Genomic DNA, 17,053 nt, shown 5'->3' with positions numbered 1-17,053 from the left:
GTCTTTTGTAGCCTGTGGGCTACATTATGCAATAATTCCCAGGAGAAGGATCCTTGGGATCCCCCTGCATTTCTGTCTGCTCTCACATACGCAGTCTGACGATTGCACATGTGAACTAACGCAGCCGGGGTCTAAACCCAGAAGTAAAGTGATCGCATTAGCAATTATTTTACTTCTTATACATTGCAGGGACGGGCATGAGATTGGTACTCATTATGGCATAAAAGCTACACCTCTGGACTCACAAAGAGTCATCCTTCAGCACTCAGGAGAGGAAAACCCCCTTGGGGGGAAACCTCTGGGGAACCATGGCCTCAGGATCGCCCTTCCCTCTGGGCATTAAGTGGTGTACTAATACAGGGGTCAGTATGCTATCCCAGCGCATGGGATCCCGGTGGTTGTCATACCGATGCCGGGATCCCAGTACAGAAAAGACCAACAGGGGTGAGTAAGGGGTGTTCTCCCCTCTCCCCACCCCCGTAACCCTGCCTGTCCGCAGTCTAACCCTAACCTCCCCCCTTTGTGCCTAACCCTCCTGTGGTGGTGCCTAATCCTAACCTCCGTCCCTGTTGCCTAAACCTAACCCTCCCTTCCCAGCAGCCTAACCACTCCCGGGGGTGCCTTACCCACCCAACCCACAGCCTAACCCTAACTTCCCCCCACCCGCAGCCTAACCCTATCCTCCTGCCACCCGCAGCCTAATCCTAACCCCCTGCCTGATGCCTAAACTTAACCCCCCACCTGATACCTAAACCTAACCCTCCCTTCCCCGCAGCTTAACCACCCCCGGGGGTGCCTAACCCTAACCAACCCTACCCGCTGCCTAACCGTAACCTCCCCCCACCCACAGCCTAAACCTAACCCCACGCCTGACACCTAAACCTAATCTCCTCACCTGATGCCTAAATCTAACCCTTTCTCCCCTACAGCCTAACAACGCCCTGGTTCCCTAACCCTAACCCACCCTACCCGCAGCCTAACCCTATCCTACCCCCACCCGCAGCCTAACCCCTCTGCCTGATGCCTAACCCTCTCCCCACCCCCTAACCCTGCCTGGCCGCAGTCTAACCCTAACCTCCCCCTTTGTGCCTAACCCTCCCGCGGGGGTGCCTAATCCTAACCTCCGTCCCTGCTGCCTAAACCTAACCCTCCCTTTCCCGCAGCCTAACCACCCCCCTACATCCCTGCTGCCTAAACCTAACCCTCCCTCCCTCGCAGCCTAACCACTCCCGGGGGTGCCTAACCCTAACCCACCCTACCCGCAGCCTAACGCTAATCTCCCCCCACATGCAGCCTAAACCTAACCCAGCGCCTGATGCCTAAACCTAACCCCCCGCCTGATGCCTAAACCTAACACTCCCTCCCCCGCAGCCTAACCACCCCAGGGGTGCCTAACCCTAACCCACCCGACCTGCAGCCTAACCCTGACCTTCCCCCACCCACATCCTAAACTTAACCCCCCCGCCTGACGCCTAAACCTAATCTCCCCACCTAAACCTAACCCTCCCCCACAGCCTAACCACACCCGGGGGTACCTAACCCTAAGCTTCCCCCACCCACAGCCTAAACTTAACCCCCCACCTAACGCCTAAACCTAACCCTTCCGCCTGATGCCTAAACCTAACCCTCCCTCCTATGCAGCCTAACCTCCCCTGGGGGTGCCTAACCCACCCTATCCGCAGCCTAACCCTAACCTCCCCCCACCTGCAGCCTAACCCTAACCCTCCATGTGATGCCTAAACCTATCCCCCCAGCCTGACGTGTAAACCTAACCCTCCATCCCCCGCAGCCTAACCACCCCCACCCCCATGCCTGATGCCTAAACCTAACCCCCCTTGCCCAGCCCTAAACCTATGATCGTGGGGATATGGGCATCAGTATCCATGCCCATTCGGAGTTCCAACGTCGGGATTCTGAAGAGTGTCGGGATCCCAGTGTCAGTATTCTGACTGTCGTAAACCCGACAGCCGGCATCTTTACCACATCTCCTAATAGGTAATGCATATGTTCCAACATTTGGAGCATGTGTCCGCAGCTCTCCTCCCAGGGCAGCTATTCAGGGATCACCCACTGCATGTAGACGAAGAGGAAGAGATGAAAAATCATTGTTAGTGGATGAACAAGCAGAGAGACACACTGCAAACAGTGGTGTGGCTGTGTAGAGAGAAAAATCTCTCTATGTAAATATGTTACTCCAACTGTTTTTATACAATACACACATTGGGGGGATAAGTTCTCTCTTAAAGTAATTAGTGGGTACCTTCAGAAAAGAAATTTGACCAGTAAATAATAAAAGCTATAAATTGCTAACATTTAGGGGTCAATCCAATTAGGTACGAGTAACCATTGCTGCAACGTTTCAACAGCATCCAAACTCACACCCTTCGTGGCCAGATTCAGCCTATGGGGCTACCGGAAAGTGCGGCTGTTGTAAGACAAAATCGCACTTAATTAAACTGACCCCCTAGTTGTTAAATGTGATAAAATAGTAAAATATAATGGTGTAATTGTGGGCCTGATTCAGTTGTGGTTGTTGAAGCGCTCACTGCTGCAATCTTGCCATTCACAATTGCATTGTGAGTCTGAGCAGTCGTAGGCTGAGCAAGTCTCCTAGACACAGCGGGCTCTCCAGCAGCAACACAGATCACAATGGGTGATTTATGCACGCTCATGGAACAGCGTGCGTTTGAACGGACCTGACATGCCTGTATACAGTTAGCCACCCCCCGTTACCACCTCAAATGCTGACTTCCTGTCAATCACTTTGCGATGGGATCCTCTACGTGAGCTTGATTTAATTTTGTGCGCAGTGCAGCTTACACGAATGCACAGTGAAAAAGCATTGAGCCACTTGGTGCAACAGCAGCTCTGCGTCCGCATCTGAATCAGGCCCCCTGAGCGGTAAGGAGAAGGACTCTAGGGAAAGGACTATGTCACCTTTATTATATGTAAAGATAAGGAAATAGTCACTTGTTACAGCTCCAATTCACATCATTTATACCATTCTGTACCATTTCATCATTTGGTTATTCTATGGGGGAGATGTATTAAGCCCTGCAGAGTGAGAGAGTGGAGAGAGGTAAAGTGGAGAGAGGTAAAGTACCAGCCAATCAGCTCCTAACTGCCATGTTACAGGCTGTGTTTGAAAAATGACAACTAGGAGCTGATTGGTTGTTAGTTTATCTCTCTCCACTTTATCACTCTCCCAGGCTTTGTACACCTGCCCCCAGTTCATTGATATACTGTAAATGTCAGTCATTTCACTATATCCCCCGATCTGTATTGTTCTTCCCCTGATCTATATGTTCTGTGTCATGCTCTCCCCACCCTTCCTGTTTTTCTGTATTACAGTATGTTCTACATCTCGCAACCCCCAAAAGTGTATGTCCTTCCTCTATATGTCCTAAAGAGTACACCACAATTTCTATGTTTTTGTATTGTGCCCCCACACCATCTGTATGTGCTATACCAAGTTGCCCCCTTCTGCATGTTTTGTATTGTCCGCTCTCCCCCACCATAGACCCTATGTTTTGTACTGTGCTCTCAATACCCCCCACCACACACACAATTACACAAGTATGGTAACTTACCTCCTGCATGCTATTCTCCAGTCACTAATTCCTCTGCGACCCCTCCCGTCGTCTTCAACTGACACTTTGCAGATCTCTTTGCCGGTCACCCGACACTCTGCAAATCTCTTTGCCAGAACTTTGCCAAATGATGATCTAAATAACCAGAATTTCCTGGTCAGACATACTATGTGTAAAATTATACTACTACATTTTGTTACGTACTTTCATTTTTATTCATTTGCAATTTTATTGACTTTTTATCCAAAACCCAAGATCCTTTCTCATAGAGACCCAACTTATCTGCTCCAGGTTTTATCTTCCCTAGTGCTAGGACCATGTTAGTATCATACACTGGGCCTAATTCAGACCTAATCGCAGCAGCAAATTTGTTCTCTAATGGACAAAACCATGTGCACTGCAGGTGGGGCAGATGTAACATGTGCAGAGAGAGTATGGTAACTTACCTCCTGCATGTTATACTCCAGTCGTTGCTACCTCTGCGACCCCTCCCGTCATCTCCAACTGACACTTTGCAGATCTCTTTGCCGGTCACCCGACACTCTGCAAATCTCTTTGCCAGATGATCCTAAAAACACAAAAGACTATCATTAAGCAGGGTGTAGTACTGGTGACCGGCGGTCTCCTGACCGCCGGTCACCTTACCGACGCCGGCATCCCGGCAGCATACCGACGCCGGGATCCCGGCGGGGAGGGGCGAGTGCAGTAAGCCCCTTGCGGGCTCGCTGTGCTCGCCACGCTGCGGGCTCGGTGGTGACCTGCGGTCGCCACAGGTTCTATTCCCACTCTATGGGTGTCGTGGACACCCACGAGTGGAAATAGTCCCTGTTGGTCGGCATGCCGACCATCGGGATAGTGAGCCGTCGGGCTCACGGAGGAGGTCATGTGACTTTCGGTCAGCTGACCGGCGGTCACATGAATACCACCCCATTAAGCATAGTACTAGTTTAAGTACAGTAAAATGTCCATGAGTCAACCAGCTTCCCAATTTTCCTTAAACCAAACAAGATACTTTCAAAGTTATCAATATCCCATTTATCTATTTTATTAACTTTTTCATCCCAAAGCCACAATCCTGCCTCATAGAGACCCAGGTTATCTGCATCCCCTGTATGTGTGCTTATCCTCCAAACTGCCTTCTTTATTCCTGTAACGCTACATTTTTATTCCTAAATATGTCGTTCCTTCCTGCGCTTCTCCTATTTATGTGTCCTTGTATCTGTATTCCATGTTCTGTCTATCTTGTCTTGCCTTTCAGCTGACTATACTGCACTCTGTCTTCCTTACCCCTCTCCATCATACTCTGCTATGTAGGACTCACCTCCTCCTACCTGTCTTCCTCCATGATGACTGGAAACTTCAACAGCTGTAGATAGAATGTTACAGGAAGAAGCATTGTGATGTCACGGGCTAGTGATGTCACAGGCTAGGTGTGATGTCACAGTAACTATCAGCAAAGCTACAGAGTTACAGCTATCTTACATATACATTTTCTACATAAATTACAACTGGATATACATGAGTTTCTAGTTTAAAAAAAAATGAGACTAGTGTAGAAAATGAAGTATAAGACAATGTTGTACAGAGTGCCTCAATACATAGGTAAGGGGAAAATATAAGTGACAGGAATTTCTAGACTAAATCACTGCTTATATTTTATAAGGAAACAAAGTTCTTTATCCAAGAGGCTGAATTAATCATTTTCCATAATGTGTGCGTGTGTGTGTGTGTGTGTGTATATATATATATATATATATATATATATATAGAGAGAGAGAGAGAGAAATAACTATACTAACTATACTATCCCATTAAACCAGGAAACTCACAAATTATACAGTTTCTGTGGCTGGCTGACCTCAAGTCTGCATTTCACCTGGTTTAATCAGCCACAGAAGCTGTGTAACCCATGAGCGTATAAAGAGGAGAAGAAATAAGAGTTGTCTTTTTTGTGGCGCACTAGAAATGTATTATTCAATACCAGCGTGTGTATATATATATATATATATATATATATATATATATATACACTGCTCAAAAAAATAAAGGGAACACTAAAATAACACATCCTAGATCTCAATGAATGAAATATTCCTATTAAATACTTTGTTCTTTACATAGTTGAATGTGCTGACAACAAAATCACACAAAAATTATCAATGGAAATCAAATTTATTAACCCATGGAGGTCTGGATTTGGAGTCACCCTCAAAATGAAAGTGGAAAAACACACTACAGGCTGATCCAACTTTGATGTAATGTCCTTAAAACAAGTCAAAATGAGGCTCAGTAGTGTGTGTGGCCTCCACGTGCCTGTATGACCTCCCTACAATGCCTGGGCATGCTCCTGATGAGGTGGTGGATGGTCTCCTGAGGGATCTCCTCCCAGACCTGGACTAAAGCATCCGCCAACTCCTGGACAGTCTGTGGTGCAACGTGGCATTGGTGGATGGAGCGAGACATGATGTCCCAGATGTGCTCAGTTGGATTCAGGTCTGGGGAACGGGTGGGGCAATCCATAGCATCAATGCCTTCATCTTGCAGGAACTGCTGACACACTCTAGCCACATGAGGTCTAGCATTGTCTTGCATTAGGAGGAACCCAGGGCCAACCGCACAAGCATATGGTCTCACAAGGGGTCTGAGGATCTGATCTCGGTACCTAATGGCAGTCAGGCTACCTCTGGCGAGCACATGGAGGGCTGTGCGGCCCCCCAAAGAAATGCCACCCCACACCATTACTGACCCACTGCCAAACCGGTCATGCTGGAGGATGTTGCAGGCAGCAGAACGTTCTCCTTGGCGTCTCCAGACTCTGTCACATCTGTCACATGTGCTCAGTGAGAACCTGCTTTCATCTGTGAAGAGCACAGGGCGCCAGTGGTGAATTTGCCAATCTTGGTGTTCTCTGGCAAATGCCAAGTATCCTGCACAGTGTTGGGCTGTAAGCACAACCCCCACCTGTGGACGTCGGGCCTTCATACCACCCTCATGGAGTCTGTTTCTGATCGTTTGAGTAGACACATGCACATTTGTGGCTTGCTGGAGGTCATTTTGCAGGGCTCTGGCAGTGCTCCTCCTGTTCCACCTTGCACAAAGGGGGAGGTAGCGGTCCTGCTGCTGGGTTGTTGCCCTCCTACGGCCTCCTCCACGTCTCCTGATGTACTGGCCTGTCTCCTGGTAGCGCCTCCATGCTCTGGACACTACGCTGACAGACACAGCAAACCTTCTTGCCACAGCACGCATTGATGTGCCATCCTGGATGAGCTGCACTACCTGAGCCACTTGTGTGTTTTGTAGGGAGGTCATACAGGCACGTGGAGACCACACACACTACTGAGCCTCATTTTGACTTGTTTTAAGGACATTACATCAAAGTTGGATCAGCCTGTAGTGTGTTTTTCCACTTTAATTTTGAGGGTGAATCCAAATCCAGACCTCAATGGGTTAATAAATTTGATTTCCATTGATCAATTTTGTGTGATTTTGTTGTCAGCACATTCAACTATGTAAAGAACAAAGTACTTAATAAGAATATTTCATTCATTCAGATCTAGGATGTGTTATTTTAGTGTTCCCTTTATTTTTTTGAGCAGTGTATATATATATATATATATATATATATATATATATATATATATATATATATATACACTGCTCAAAAAAATAAAGGGAACACTTAAACAACACATCCTAGACCTGAATGAATGAAACATTCTTATTACTTTGTTCTTTACATAGTTGAATGTGCTAACAACAAAATCACACAAAAATTATCAATGAAAATCAAATTTATCAACCCATGGAGGTCTGGATTTGGAGTCACACTCAAAATGAAAGTGGAAAAACACACTACAGGCTGATCCAACTTTGCTGTAATGTCCTTAAAACAAGTCAAAATGAGGCTCAGTAGTGTGTGTGGCCTCCACGTGCCTGTATGACCTCCCTACAACGCCTGGGCCAACTCCTGGACAGTCTGTGGTGCAACGTGGCGTTGGTGAATGGAGCGAGACATGATGTCCCAGATGTGCTCAATTGGATTCAGGTCTAGGGAACGGGCGGGCCAGTCCATAGCATCAATGCCTTCGTCTTGCAGGAACTGCTGACACACTCCAGCCACATGAGGTCTAGCATTGTCTTGCATTAGGAGAAACCCAGGGCCAACCGCACCAGCAGATGGTCTCACAAGGGGTCTGAAGATCTCATCTCGGTACCTAATGGCAGTCAGGCTACCTCTGGCGAGCACATGGACGGCTGTGCGGCCCCCCAAAGAAATGCCACCCCACACCATTACTGACCCACTGCCAAACCGGTCATGCTGGAGGATGTTGCAGGCAGCAGAACGTTCTCCTTGGCATCTCCAGACTCTGTCACATGTGCTCAGTGAGAACCTGCTTTCATCTGTGAAGAGCACAGGACGCCAGTGGCGAATTTGTCAATCTTGGTGTTCTCTGGCAAATGCCAAACGTCATGCATGGTGTTGGGCTGTAAACACAACCCCCACCTGTGGACGTCGGGCCCTCATACCACCCTCATGGAGTCTGTTTCTGATCGTTTGAATAGACACATTTACATTTGTGGCTTGCTGGAGGTCATTTTGCAGGGCTCTGGCAGTGCTCCTCCTGTTCCTCCTTGCACAAAGGCGGAGGTAGCGGTCCTGCTGCTGGGTTGTTGCCCTCCTACGGCCTCCTCCATGTTTCCTGATGTACTGGCCTGTCTCCTGGTAGCGCCTCCATGCTCTGGACACTACGCTGACAGACACAGCAAACCTTCTTGCCACAGCATTGATTTGCCATCCTGGATGAGCTGCACTACCTGAGCCACTTGTGTGGGTTGTAGACTCCGTCTCATGCTACCGCTAGAGTGAAAGCACCGCCAGCTTTCAAAAGTGACCAAAACATCAGCCAGAAAGCATAGGAGCTGAGAAGTGGTTTGTGGTCACCACCTGCAGAACAACTCCTTTATAGGGGGTGTCTTGCTAATTGCCTATAATTTCCACCTGTTGTCTATTCCATTTGCATAACAGCATGTGAAATTGATTGTCAATCAGTGTTGCTTCCTAAGTGGACAGTTTGATTTCACAGAAGTGTGATTGACTTGGAGTTACATTGTGTTGTTTAACCACAATGTGATCTCTCTAATTTCTCTAACTCTTCCTTCCCTCTCTCTGACCACCATCTGCTTTCTTTCACCCTCTCATCTTCCCCTCTCTGCTCCACACCCAGACCCACCATCACCAGACGCAATCTCGGGTCCCTCGACCCCACTATCATGTCCTCCCTCGAGACCTTCCTCTCTCCTCTTTCCACTATGACTTGTCCCAACCAGGCAGCCTCCTTCTATAACTCTTCCCTTACTGCTGCTCTTGACTCTGTGGCCCCCCTCTCATCTGTCCCCCTCCGCCGCTCCAAACCCCAACCCTGGCACACCAAACTCACACGATTCCTACAAAAATGTTCACGGTCTGCAGAACGCTCCTGGAGGAGATCCCACTCTCTGGCGGACTTTCTCCATTTCAAGTTTATCCTCTCTTCCTATAGCTCTGCTCTTTCTCTAGCCAAGCAATCCTTTTTCCAAACACTCATCTCTTCTCAGTCCTCCAGTCCACGCCGACTCTTTGAAACTTTCAACACTCTCCTTCGCCCCCCTCCTCCTCCCCTCCCCTCTTCCCTCACTCCCACTGACTTTGCCTCCTTCTTCATCTCCAAAATTGAGGATATTCAAAATTACATCTCCTCCCGTCACCCCTCTGCTGCCCCCCTGCTCCCACCATCCCTCCCGTCCATCTATCCCACTCTGTCCTGCTTCCGTCCCACCTCAGACAAGGAAGTCCACTCCCTCATCTTATCCTCTCCCCCCACAACCTGCCACTTGGACCCCCTCCCCTCCCGTCTTCTCCGCTCCCTCCCCCCCTCTGCATGCTCCCACCTTGCTCACCTCTTTAACCTATCGCTCTCTACTGGCATCTTTCCCTCACCATTCAAACATGCTCTGGTGTCCCCTATTCTCAAAAAAGCCAACCTCGACCCTTCATCACTCACTAGCTACCGCCCCATCTCTCTTCTCCCTTTCGCCTCCAAACTACTTGAACGACTGGTCTACAGCCGTCTCACAAGCTACCTCTCTGACCACTCCATCCTTGATCCACTACAATCTGGCTTTCGCCCACTCCACTCCACCGAGACTGCCCTGGTGAAAGTCACCAGTGACCTGCTTTCGGCCAAATCCAAGGGCCACTTCTATTTGCTCATCCTTCTGGACCTCTCTGCTGCCTTTGACACCGTGGATCACCCTCTCCTCCTCCGCACACTCCAAAATGTTGGCCTCTCTAGCACCGTCCTTGACTGGTTTACCTCATACCTCACTAACCGCTCCTTCTCTGTGTCTGCCTCCGGAACCACCTCACACCCTTCCATCCTTCCTGTTGGTGTCCCTCAGGGTTCTGTCCTAGGCCCCCTTCTGTTCTCCCTCTACACCTCTTCCCTGGGTGCGCTCATTAACTCCTTTGGCCTTCAATACCACCTCTATGCTGATGACACACAACTCTACCTCTCCTCTCCTGATCTGTCCCCCTCTGTCCTCTCTCAGGTCTCCAGCTGCCTCTCTGCCATCTCCTCCTGGATGTCTGAGCGCTCTCTGAAGCTCAACATGGATAAAACTGAACTTATTATCTTTCCCCCAGCCAGAGCAACACCCCCTACAAACATCTCTATCACTGTTGACAACACTATCATCTCCCCCGTTCCCCAACTCCGCTGCCTGGGCGTCACTCTTGACTCCTCCCTCTCCTTTGCACCCTACATCCAAGCTCTGGCGCAATCTTGTCGGTTCCAGCTACGCAACATTGCTCGCATCAGGCCATTTCTCTCCCAGAGTGCAACTAAACTAATCATCCACTCACTGGTCATCTCACGACTTGACTACTGCAATGTGCTCCTCACTGGCCTCACTTGCTCCCACATCGCTCCCCTCCAATCTGTCCTCAACTCTGCAGCTAGGCTCATCTTCCTCTCCCGCCGCACCACTTCTGCCACTCCCCTTCAACAAAATCTACACTGGCTCCCATTCCCCTACAGAATCCTCTTCAAACTCCTCACCCTCACATACAAGGCCATCTCTAATTCCACTGCTCCCTACATCTCCAACCTCCTCTCCCTTCATACTCCCTCCCGCCCACTACGGTCGGCTGATGACCGTCGCCTCTCCTCTGCCTTGGTCACTGCTTCCCATGCACGAGTTCAGGATTTTTTCCCATGCTGCACCCCTTCATTGGAATGCGCTCCCCCGCTCCATTAGACTCTCCCCGACCTTGCAAAGCTTCAAACGGGCATTGAAAACCCACCTATTCATCAAAGCGTACCCCTCCAATGCATAACCTAGTCCTTAGGCTGCTCCTCCATCCCCCTGCCCCATGCCTTGGACATCTCTGCTTTGCTCGCATACCACCATCAGGCTTACCTGCTTGCACCTCATGTCATCTGTCTGTTGCCCCTCCCCACTAGATTGTTAGCTCTTCAGAGCAGGGCCCTCTTTCCTCTTGTCTAAACCCTCTTCTTGACACATTTCACTCAGCGACCATCTTTACCTGCTTTCTCTCCTGCTGGTAAAGGCTCATCTCTATCTATGGCCGCCAGCCCCAAGTAGTACAATGATTACTCCTTCGCTACTTACATCTAAGCTGTATTATGTTTTGAGAATTGTGTTGCTCTTTGTTACCTGCACTCCATTTTTGTTATTTATTTACTGTTATGCTAAGTTTTGTCTCCCTGTACTGTCCTTTGTACGGCGCTGCGAAACACTTGTGGCGCCCTATAAATAAAATGTAATAATAATAATAATAATAAGTGTTCCCTTTATTTTTTTGAGCAGTGTATATATATATATATATATATATATATACACACACACACACAACGGAAAATGATTAATTCAGCCTCTTAGATAAAGAATTTTATTTCCTTATAAAATATAAGCGGTGATTTAGTCTAAAAATTCCTGTCACTTATATTTTCCCTTTACCTATATATTGAGGTACTCTGTACAACATTGCCTTATATTCTTTTTTCTACACTAGTCTAATTTTTTTTTTTAAACTAGAAACTCATGTATATCCAGTTGTAATTATGGATAAAATGTATATGTAAGATAGCTGTAACTCTGTAGCTTTGCTGCTGGTTACTGTGACATCACAACTAGCCTGTAACATCATTAGCCCGTGACATCACAAAGCTTCTTCCTGTAACATTCTATCTACAGCTGCTGACGTTTCCAGTTTCCATGCAGGAAGACAGGTAGGAGGAGGTGAGTCCTACATAGCAGAGTATGATGGAGAGGGGTAAGGAAGACAGAGTGCAGTATAGTCAGCTGAAAGGCAAGACAAGATAGACAGAACAGGGAATACAGGTACAAGGACACATAAATAGGAGAAGCGCAGGAAGGAATGACATATTTAGGAATAAAAATGTAGCGTTACAGGAATAAAGAGGGCAGTATGGAGGATAAGCACACATACAGGGGATGCAGATAACCTGGGTCTCTATGAGGCAGGATCGTGGCTTTGGGATGAAAAAGTTAATAAAATAGATAAATGGGATATTGATAACTTTGAAAGTATCTTGTTTGGTTTAAGGAAAATTGGGAAACTGGTTAACTCATGGACATTTTACTGTACTTAAACTAGTACTATGCTTAATGATAGTCTTTTGTGTTTTTAGGATCATCCGGCAAAGAGATTTGCAGAGTGTTGGGTGACCGGCAAAGAGATCTGCAAAGTGTCAGTTGAAGACGACGGGAGGGGTCGCAGAGGTAGCAACGATTGGAGTATAACATGCAGGAAGTAAGTTACCATACTCTCCCTCCACATGTTACATCTGCCCCACCTGCAGTGCACATGGTTTTGTCCATTGGAGAACAAATTTTTTGCTGCGATCAGGTCTAACTTAGGCCCAGTGTATGATACTAACATGGTCCTAGCATTAGGGAAGACCTGGAGCAGATAACTTGGGTCTCTATGAGAAAGGATCTTGGGTTTTGGATAAAAAGTCAATAAAATAGATAAATTGCAAATGAATAAAAATGGAAGTACGTAACAAAATGTAGTAGTATAATTATACACATAGTATGTCTGACCAGGAATTCTGGTTATTTAGATCATCATTTGACAAAGTTCTGGCAAAGAGATTTGCAGAGTGTCGGGTGACCGGCAAAGAGATCTGCAAAGTGTCAGTTGAAGACGACGGGAGGGGTCGCAGAGGAATTAGTGACTAGAGAGTAGCATGCAGTAGGTAAGTTACCATACTTGTGTAATTGTGTTTGTGGGGGGGGGGTATTGAGAGCACAGTACAAAACAGAGGGTCTGTGGTGGGGGAGAGCGGACAATACAAAACATGCAGAAGGGGGCAACTTGGTATAGCATATACAGATGGTGTGGGGGCACAATACAAAAACATAGAAATTGTGGCATACTGTCACTGACCTAGGTTGGGGGTGTTGTGAACTCGGGGGTTCTCCCGATGGTAGGGGAGAGGAACCACAGTTGGGTCGGAACAGGGATGGCCTGATATAGGTCTTCCTCATACAGGACTCTGACAGTAAAACTTGGTGAAAATATTAAAGAACTTTATTGCAGGAAGGGAGCAACACAACACATAGCAGGGAAGGAACGTATGGGGGGAATGTCCAGGCTTATAGGTGAGCTTGTAAGCAATGTTAAAGATTCCAGGAAAAGAAGTACTTGTGAGTGTTGGTACTGGATAATAGTGACTGAAGAACCTGTGAGTAATGTTTTTAAAGATACTGATGATTTGAAGAACTTGTGAACGGTGGTTAAAGACTCTGATGATTTGAAACACTTGTGAGCGGTGGTTAAAGACACTGAGGATTTGTATGACTTGAGAGCGGTGATTAAAGACACTGATGATTTATAAAACTTGAGAGCAGTGGTTAAAGACACTAATGATTTGTATGACTTGAGAACGGTGATTAAGGACACTGATGATTTGCGGAACTTGAGAGCGGTGGTTAAAGACACTGATGATTTGTATGACTTGAGAGCGGTGATTAAAGACACTGATGATTTGTAGAACTTGAGAGCAGTGGTTAAAGACACTGATGATTTGTATGACTTGAGAGCGGTGATTAAAGACACTGATGATTTGTAGAACTTGAGAGCGGTGATTAAAGACACTGATGATTTGTAGAACTTGAGAGCGGTGGTTAAAGACACTGGTAACTTGCAAAACTTGGGAGCGGTGTTTAAAGACACTGATGACTTGTAGAACTTGAGAGCGGCGTTTAGCCCGCAGCCCATGCTGACTCCAAGAAGCACTGGTGACTGGATTGAAGAGGAACACACCAGCCGCTGGATACGCTGGAACTGTGCAGCAACTGACACCTGAAAGTGCCGGAGACACTGGGGTACGACTGCAGAGAGATTCGCCGGGAACAAGAGCACTGGCATCCACTTCAGGGGAAAAGACGATACTCAGGCGCCGAGGCTCTGCCCGGCGTCTGACTTTGAATCTCCCGCCTCCGCTGGATTGGAGGAACAGTCTGATGACGTCACCTGCTCCCCGCCCACGTGATGCTGGGTGTCATGGCGGCACCCCTGCCCCGGGGAACCGCGGGGAGCCGCGCCAGCCAGACGCCGGAGCCCGTGGACCACCGAAGGCGGAGGCCGCAACACAGACCAGCAGGCACGCAGGGGTAAGCGCGGTGAACGCCGCCTATGGCGTGTGACACATACTCTATAGGACATATAGAGAGAGTGTCAGCGTCCGGGGTCTTACCGGAACGCTGGGGCCACGGGGCGGGCTTCACGGTCGGCCGGGCAGCGGCGGTGGAGGGCTGCAGCGCTGGGTTCAAGGGTACAGGCAGCGGTAATGGCATTGAGGGGGTCCGCTCGTGGCGGCGGGATGCCGCTGCAGCAGCTCGCTCTCGCTAAGCCGTTGCCTAGGAGACCAGGGGCAGTGAGCAGCATGTTGTCAGAAAAGGTCTGCATTACTGGGCGCCGCCATGTTGGAGACCAAGTTTCTGACATAATTCCTGTTCCTAGTTTTCCAGCCAATCCAGGGAGACTTCTTCCTATAAAAGGGGGCTGGTTTAGGACAGGGATGCCAGTGCTTCAAGTTACAACCCTGTTGTAGGTGCTTTAGCCTGTGCTCCCAGGATTCTTGCTGTACTCTGGTACTTCTAACCCTGCTTTGCCAGTTATCAGTTGCTGCTGCAGTTTTCCCGTTCCTAGCCTGCTGCTGCCCGTGGAGACGCTCTTGGAAAACCCGGTTCAGTAAGACCCTTTGGGCACGGACGACCCCGGGTCTCTTGCCTCGTCCTCCAAGCCACAGTCCGCAGATTCTTGCTTCCAGCCAAATCCTCGAACCACCATTCACAGTCCTCAGCTCGTTATCTCCAGCTTCATCTTTCAAGCCACAGTCTACAGTTCTCAGTCTCCAGTCACGACCCAAACTACCGTCCACAGTTCTCAGCTCCTCTACCGCAGTTTCATCTCATAAGTCGCAGTCCACGGTTCCTGTCTTCAGCCTCGTTTTACTCTCACCCACAGTTCCACAGTTCTTTGTCTACGACCAAGTTCACAGGTCATCATTCATCAACCTCAGTTTTCTACCTCTGCTCTGTACATACTAAATACTTTCCATTGACTCTCAAACTCCGCCTACATCCTTCATTGCTTCGTATCCCATGCAAAGGAACTATATCCAACCCCCTCATTTTGTTCTTCCCCAGCCTGCTACCTCCTTGGGCAAGTCTCAACTGCCGGATCCCCAAACTTTGCTAGACGTGACAGTAAGCACTGGCCAAATGGATTCTACGGGTGATCAGGCCTCAGGAGGAGATTCAACCGCAGATATCTGATCTCGCTTAAGTAAGCAGGAGGCCACACAATCTCAAATAGTGCAGTTCATGCAGAGTATGTCCGAACGTATCGATTCTCTCTGTGTTGCCATGACGGCTCCTCAAGTTCCTACAGCTGCTCCCACATTAGCACCTCCGGTTCCGCTTCCTCCTGTGCCAGGCCCACTTCCACGGTTGCATTTGCCATCTCCCAGTAAATTCGATGGGAATCCAAAGCAATGCCGTGGGTTTCTTAACCAGTGTGAAATCCAGTTCGAACTACAGTCGGCCAGTTTCCCATCAGCACGAACCAAGGTAGCCTATATCATTTCTTTACTTACTGGGCAAGCGTTGGAATGGGCGTCACCATTGTGGGAGAGGTCGGATCCAATCCTGTCTAACTACTCGGAGTTTGTAGCCGCCTTTCGAAGAATCTTCGACGAACCGGACAGGACTTCTGCTGCCTCATTGGAGATCCTGCGCCTGCGTCAGGGCACGCGTACGGTAAGTCAGTACGTGATCCAGTTTCGTACTCTCTCCTCTGAACTGAACTGGAATGAGGAGGCTCTCATCGCAGCTTTCTGGAGCGGTCTCTCCGAGAGGATCAAAGATGACCTCGCGACTCAGGACGTACCTGATAAGTTGGATAAGTTAATTTCCCTATGCAATAAATTAGACTTAAGATACAGAGAACGCTGTATGGAGAAATCACGGTCAGATCGTCCCAGGCCTCGAGTCGTTCCTCCACCAACACCATCAACTCTAACTACTGAGGAACCCATGCAGATCAATCGTTCCCGTCTTTCCAACGAGGAACGTCAGAGACGGCGACAAGGGAACTTATGCCTGTACTGTGGTGCATCTGATCATTTTGTTAAATCTTGTAGCCAACGTCCGGGAAACGCCCACTCCTAGCTTGTGCCGGAGAGGTCAAGCTAGGAGAATTCTCAGAATTACTTGCCAAGAAAGAGTCAGTCTTGTTAACCAACCTGGAGCTTCCTTCTTCCTCTCTTCTCATCCCTGCACTACTCGACTCCGGAGCCGCCGAAAGTTTTATTACATCAGCTCTGGTCAAACGATCTGGGATACAAACGGTCCGTTTGGATCGTACCATCTCAATTACTGCTGTGGATGGAAGTCATATTCCTGATGGAATTATCACTCTACGTACAATTCCTCTTAAGATGAAGGTTGGAGCTCTTCATTCGGAAAACATCTCTTTCCTAGTAATTCCCAAAGCCTCTCACGAACTGATCCTAGGATTTCCATGGTTAAGTAGACACAATCCCCACATAGATTGGCAAACCATGGATGTTCTTTCCTGGGGACAAAACTGCTTCCAGAACTGTTTGCCCTCTGTAAGACCTCTCTGCTCTTCTAGTCCTTCCAGCCTCCCTGCAGAATACCAGGCCTTCCAAGATGTTTTTAGTAAGCATGGGGCGGACACCTTGCCTCCGCATCGCACTTGGGATTGTCCCATTGATCTGGTACCCGGCAAGACTCCTCCCCAAGGTCAAATCTACCCGCTCTCACTCCCTGAGACTCAGGCCATGTTGGAGTATATCCGGGAGAACTTGGAAAAAGGGTTCATTAGGTCATCCACCTCTCCGGCT

Source organism: Pseudophryne corroboree, chromosome 3 (assembly GCF_028390025.1).
Source record: "Pseudophryne corroboree isolate aPseCor3 chromosome 3, aPseCor3.hap2, whole genome shotgun sequence".
Classification (NCBI taxonomy): Eukaryota; Metazoa; Chordata; class Amphibia; order Anura; family Myobatrachidae; genus Pseudophryne; species Pseudophryne corroboree.
Note: the sequence above shows the minus strand (reverse complement) of the source record.